The 6862-nt window shown below is 40.8% G+C and overlaps 1 pseudogene; it reads right to left on the bottom strand.

Moving 5' to 3' along the window:
- Nucleotides 1-642: 642 nt before the first annotated feature.
- On the bottom strand, nt 643-5886 carry LOC137726054 (transcription factor MTB3-like; annotated as a pseudogene).
- Between the last annotated feature and the right edge of the window lie 976 nt (nt 5887-6862).

Raw genomic sequence — 6862 nt, 5'->3', positions numbered from 1 at the left:
TAGTAGTGGAAAGTGACAAAGTGATAATAAAAATATTCATACATGATTACGTAGAAGAGAGGTTTTTGAGTTTGAATGACAGAACAAGAGCACTTTTGCTCATATAATATTTGATATGGAGTATATGCAGTATGAAGGTATGTTAGATATTAGTTACATATATTTTCTTCAAGTATAACGCATATGTATAGTCTGCAACTTAACAAACGAATAACTTGAGTTGGGGCATTTGCCCCTAGTGGGCCTTCACTGGCTCCTTCCATGGACCAATTTTTGGGAAAATTGCTCGATTTTGATTTAGTCATAGCAGAGAAGCCATGACCAAAGGTTCCCAGCATTCCTATAAAAAGGGGTTATATATTTATCAGTCAAACTCAATACCCTTCAAATTATGGAGTTGAAATAGCAAATCCTACGACGAGGAAAACTTGGGTGTAACCAGGATATATCCACAACACCGTGTAGCACTCATCACGTGCCCAAGTCACGTGCAGGAATCTCCCCTTACTTAAGGGCTGGCTCTGGCCAATTCATCTAAACATGCATGCATAAACTGTAAAACAGTAACTCAGAAGCCTTCCAAGGATAGCGACGTAGAGAGATAAATTCATAGCATCCATTTTGGTTCTTCCGAACATGTTCAAAATTACAACGAGCTTTTTTTCATACATAAACAAAACAACTCGTACAATAATACGAATCTGAAGTTATATAACAAATCATCACGAGATAAAGACACTCATCAGTTACTCGACAACAAGAAAACTCACGTTTATATCAGGCTGATGCATAAAGATACAGGTAATAACTTACGAAACAACTTTACAGTCAGATCATTTTGAAAGAGAGGCCACCAGCTTCTCCCTTAATTGCTCGGCATCACCGCTTTGAGTTTGAGTGGAGAATGTATGAATAACCTTATCGTTGTCTGTTATGGAAACGTTAGACTCTTGAGCTACAATTTTATGTTCCCTAAGTGTTCTGAATACTTCAGAAACCGGGTGAGAATCCAATGGGAAGTTCATCCTCACAACTGCATCCTCGAGATATAGGTAATTGCATCACCAAGAAGAGAGGCTTTATCCATCTTCGATATGTTAGGAACAACAGCTCTTAGTGCACAGTACCTCTGGTTAGGCTTCTCACGCCTCCGCCGTTCTGCTTCCACGTGATTCAATGGTTCTTCTCTCCCATTGGCAGGCTTTCTCCCTCTCTTTCCGGGTTTCCGCTCATCAATTTGTGCCGAGGACTCATCCTTGAGCAGCTCCGAACTTGAGACTCTTGTCTGAACATTGAAACCGTCAACCATCATTTGGTTCATTTGCGGAAACAGTTTTACTTCACTATCCTCTCTTCGACATCCATTTGAAGTGCCTACTGATTGTAATTCAAACGGTTCTGGAGGAAATGCAAAATCTTCTTCTATTTTTGGAGTAAAGGAAGGAAATGTTGACGGATTGTGATTTTGGACCCCGGAGACTTAGTTCACGTCCAAATATCATTGGAAATGTCTTTGCCTGAATAGGACTAGATTCCCCAAATGCACTTCTGACCATATCCACGTAACTTTGTTTTTCCGAAGTTGATTTTGTTGACAATATCCAAAGGTTGTTAGAGTTGTTATCAAAATTAGTTAGTTAAATAGCTTAGGCTGCAAGTTAGTCATGATGACTATATAAACTGTATTCTCATAGTTGTAAAGATTAATTCAGTATCAATGTAATCAATTACTTTCTCTCTCTCTTTTATTCTCTTTCTGCATTTCTGTGCTTTTCTACACTAGTGTTAATATGGTATCAGAGCCAGGGGACGGGCCCGTACTGCCACGTGATTGGGTGGGTCCCCATTGGCCCCGCGTGATTGTCTACGTAGGCCAAAGATGCCACGTGTTTGGCTGGGTCCCCATTGGCCCTGCGTGATTGGGTGAGTCCCGACATGGCTCCACGTGGTTGCCGATGTGTGGAAATTCACGTGTGACCCATAAGTGGGGTCTCACGTGCGGGGGAGTGTTGGAACCCCCAGTCCCGCATCGGACAGAGGGAGAAGAGAAGAGTGCTTTAAATAGAAATACCCCTCTCTAATTAACACCGAGGCCTTTTGTGATAAAACCCCACACCTGAGGATTGTGCAGGTGGTTAAGTGGGGACAGTATCGGTGTTGTTGGAGTGGGCCCTCGGCTTGATTCTGGTGGTTCCATTTCCTATTAGTTTTCATCTGTATATAGCTTAATTTCTTTCCAAATTTTCATTAGATTTTCGGTGCTTCTGTGATTGTTCTTGGGTTCTTTCTCCGTTTCTTGCTTCGAATGCCAGAAATACTTTCGTTCCGGGTTTTCTTGAATCTGATTCTTAGCATGGGCTGAATCCTCAGAGAACAAGATGTTGAGGGTGTTCCGAAATCCGAAAATTTGTCACCAGATACAAATCAGACAGAGTCTTGGTGTGCTTGTTGTCCAACGAAACCCGGAATAGTCTCAGCAAGTGCTGCTCTTACATCCTCGAAATCAAAATTCTTTTCCCCTGCGGTTTTTCCTACACTGGAAGCCGGTGTATTCGCAGGAGTTGGTGGTACCGACTCGCTGGATTCGGTGTTTTCCTCAGAATCTTCTGCTGCTTCGCTGGGATCTGGGCTTTCAGAATTTGGTGCTGCTTCCCCAGAATCTTGTGCTTCTTCTCCGCTGGAATCTGGCAATTGCGCAGAACTTGGTGCTGTTTGTTCATCGGAATCGGAAACTTGCCCAGACATTGTTGCCCCTTGTTCACCGGAATCTGACATTTTCCCAGAAAATTTTCTTTCCCAAAACTCTATCGACTGAAAGGGTTCTGGATAACTTCCAATGTGGCACCAACAATGGACCTCGAATAGGGCTTCTTAGTCGAGCGGCACTTCTTCTTCACAGATTCAGCAGCAATGTCCTTCTTGTGTTGCTTCCGGTACATGGCGGTTCAGGTGAGCTTGGAAGGCTTGAGGCGGTTGTGGAAGTACCTCTTGCATTTGGAATTGGCGAAGAGGAAGACCTGGGAATCGGAGCAGATGAATCGGATTCCCTTTCCCGGGTAAATCTTGTCGCCGCTGAAACGGCAGAGCTCCGTCTTCAGAACCATGGCTGCTCCTCCGCTGCTTCTGTGCCGCTGATGTCTGCCGCCGCCCCTGCTGCTGCTCGCTCTCCTCTGCTAAAATCTTCGCCCTGTCCAAACTCTAAAACCTTCTTCACTGATAGAGATGCTGATAAGGGAAGAAGAAGGAGAGAATGAAGTCAAGATCACATCTGGGTTTTTCATCTTCCATGCGTAGTCTGTGATTTCAGAAATAAAGTGATATCTGGGTTTTCGAAATCGTAACGGGTCTTGGAGTCGTAGCATGATCTGAACGCAGTTGGCTAATGGGTTCTTGCCTGATTCGATCCCACGCGTCAATGAAAAATTCAGCAAGGTGATATATTTGGAGTTTGGGCCAAGTCTTTGGGACCAATCTTGAAGACCTTCAAGAAATTCCTAATATTGCGAATGAAAAGCTTGTATCTTTGGATTTAATTTCTGGGTTTCCTGCAACTGATGGAGTTGCCCAAGATTTCATGGGAAATTGCGATCTAAGTTGTTCGTTATTGCTTGTCTACGAATTTGATCAGTGCTCTGCTCTCTGGTGTGGAAGAAAGTTTAGATTTTTTTTTTGTGTAGTTCAAGTGTTTGCTGAAATGCCCATCTCAAAAATTTTCATATCTGTATTTGTGATATTTGGTATATTTGGCTTGGTGCTGTGACTGCACCTGCTTCGCTTGCTGTTGTGAATTTCTGCGATTCTGTATCTGTTATCTAAGGGGCATTTGGTGATTGAAGGAGGAGTTGTTCTTTGATGAGTGGATGTTCGAAGAGGTGTTCTCCGATCAGGTGATTCATATATCATTTCTTTGTTCTACGATAGTTTTGTGGTTTGCAAATTGTGCACTGGTGGTGTGTTATGGGTTTCAAGATTCAAGTTCTCAGGTTTTGTCTTAGATTACTAATTTTCTTTCCAGCATATCAACTGTTTGTGATAATGTCTCAGTGAGAATTTTCTTGGGAATTTTGGAAGTGTCAAGGCCGATAGCCGTATACTTCAGATTTGTTCAGATTTGTGCACTCGAAAAAGGCCGATTGCCAAGAGTGTGGTGAATGCATTTTGTTTCCTCCATAAGGCCGATAGCCGGAGTGAAAAGTTCTGTCTCAGATATTGTGTGTTATTCCTTAAAGGCCGATAGCCGGAGTAACGTTCTTGAAAAATTTTGTTTGTTGTTATTGTGTGCAACCCCATTAAGGCCGATTGCCGGAGTGCAATTCTTGTTCCCTTTCTTCATTGAAGGCCGATTGCCGAAGAAGGTTGTGTTTCTTGATTTCTGTGATTGTAAGAAGTTGATTGCTGGATGGTCTGCTTCAATCTCAAACTGGGCAATCCCAGTTGAGATTGAGGGGGGATGTTGACAATATCCAAAGGTTGTTAGAGTTGTTATCAAAATTAGTTAGTTAAATAGCTTAGGCTGCAAGTTAGTCATGATGGCTATATAAACTGTATTCTCATAGTTGTAAAGATTAATTCAGTATCAATGTAATCAATTACTTTCTCTCTCTCTTTTATTCTCTTTCTGCATTTCTGTGCTTTTCTACACTAGTGTTAATAGATTTGACCGAACCGAGTTCCACAACTCCTGATTCATCGGTACAAACACCACTGTCTGAAACCCAGCCAATCTTGCTAAAAATGACCTCGACTGGTAATGATGTAAACAACTACCGGCATCTGATACCCAAATCGATTTTCCGGACTTGTACGACTCCCCAGGACCGCAGTGTGAGATCGAATCAAGTTGAAATGCATAACACATTGAAGTGAGATGAAACATCTCCACATCTGACACCCCATCCAACCTCCTTGCATAAATATCCCCATTCAAACCGCCAAAACACGCGTGGAGCTTCTCAAGCACCCACTTCTTCACCTCTTCTTTCTTCTGCATTGCCTCCAAACTACCATCCCGACTAGAATTCACGTCCCCAGCTCCACCGCCCTTGGTGTCTCTGCAATGCCCATCACCCCAAATCAAGGCAGATCCACCAGATTTCTTGCTAACAGCCTGCCAGAAAATGAAATAATTCCAATTCGACCCTTTGACAAGCTGGCACGGCCCCTGCTGCAAACCCAATTTACCCGGCTGCCTAATCAATTCTGACAAAACATTTTCGGAAGCCAGTGAGATCAAGAATTGGCACGCTTCGGTACCCAGTACCGACTCCATCACGACCTTGTCTTCTTCATTCACCCAAAATTTCTCACCCATCTTAACTTCTCTTCTCCTTCCACAACTAGCTCAAACAACACAAAAATGCTATAACTACAGAAATTCACAACACAGCTCTCAAATTTCTTATTCCCACTACAGAAATTCGCAATCTTTTCGCAAAAATTCATGACCGGATCAATCTACTGCCCGAATCACAATTAAAGTTCTGAACTTTCAACACATCTCAGGGAATCAATTCTACACAAATATAACATCTTTGATAAGATATCTCGAACAAAAATTACCAACTTCAAATGAACTAAAAAAACAACCTTAAGTTACACAAACAGAACTAAAACTCGAAAAAGTCGAGAAATTTAGACTTACCCAATTAGCAGATCCTAAGAAAACTTCAAACATTATATACAAAGACCCTCACTTTACTGCTAAATTAAAGCTGATGAAGTTTTTGGAAGTACAAAATTGGCTCAGAAAAACTCCAAAATCCAGGCAGAGAATAATAGCAGACATCCGATTACCTGAAAGCTGATATGGGTTTGTGGCAGATACTTGGATTCCAACTCAGTGCAAGTGTGCAGGAAAGTTAAACAAACATGAGGAAAGTGGGGGTTGCCAAACTTCCAAGATCTGGGGATGTTTTGTAATTGTTTTATTAAATTAAAAGTATCAGTATTCCTCCATGTGACTCTTTGTTTGGAGAGATTTTTTAGTGTAACCGGTATATGAAATGGTACATTACGTGTTAATATACAAATGTTAGAATATATGTGCTAAAAAATTAATAACTTTAAAAATAAAATTTCCTACTGTTAAAACACGTAATATACATCTTGTATTCCTATCACAACTAAAAATTTCTCCTTTCTTTGGACCCTCACCACCAAAATTGTGGCAGCATGTGTCCCTCTGTGTTCCTTTGTTTTTTGGTGAAACGTTTGTGGAATCTTTCATGGGAATGGCCCAGAAGGCCAAAATAGCCACCAGCCCATCAAGTAAAACAAAGATAATCATGGGATAGGAAAAATAATGAAAAATGAGATATGAAATTCACTATCCATTAGAAATAAAATGCTAATTAAAAAAATAAATAAAAAAATTAAAAAAAAGGACAAGTAAACATGTCACTCCAAGACGAAAAACTTAAATTTGACGGTCACGTGATCACGTAATATTTCATATTCATATATTAAAACTTTAAAACATGCATATTGGGTGATAGGCAAGATTGATACTACACGAGCCTATAGTAGGATATGTATAAATAGATTTACGTAATATAATATTGGTGGACATACAACATATCGTGTTCGCGTAATTGTCACATCGAAAAATTTCTTCAACAGGAATTGCAATTAAATTTAAAACGTTTACACAGTGTTAGATTCCTCAGTTTTCTAAAGGTGTTTGTCTGGTTACAAGTTAGCAAGTAGGGCCACAAATATTTGCATGAGGATTTGTAGAGAATATGATATTAATTTACCATGAAAAAGCAAAAGCGGCGTCCCCAACGAGTTTTCGTACAACAAAGACTTACATGGAAATTGGCCATTGATAAGCAGCAGCTTGCATGCAATAACCTCAATTTCT

The sequence above is a fragment of the Pyrus communis genome, chromosome 2 (assembly GCF_963583255.1).
Source record: "Pyrus communis chromosome 2, drPyrComm1.1, whole genome shotgun sequence".
NCBI lineage: Eukaryota > Viridiplantae > Streptophyta > Magnoliopsida > Rosales > Rosaceae > Pyrus > Pyrus communis.
The sequence above is the reverse complement of the archived record's forward strand: the minus strand, read 5'-3'. Positions and strand labels throughout refer to the sequence as shown.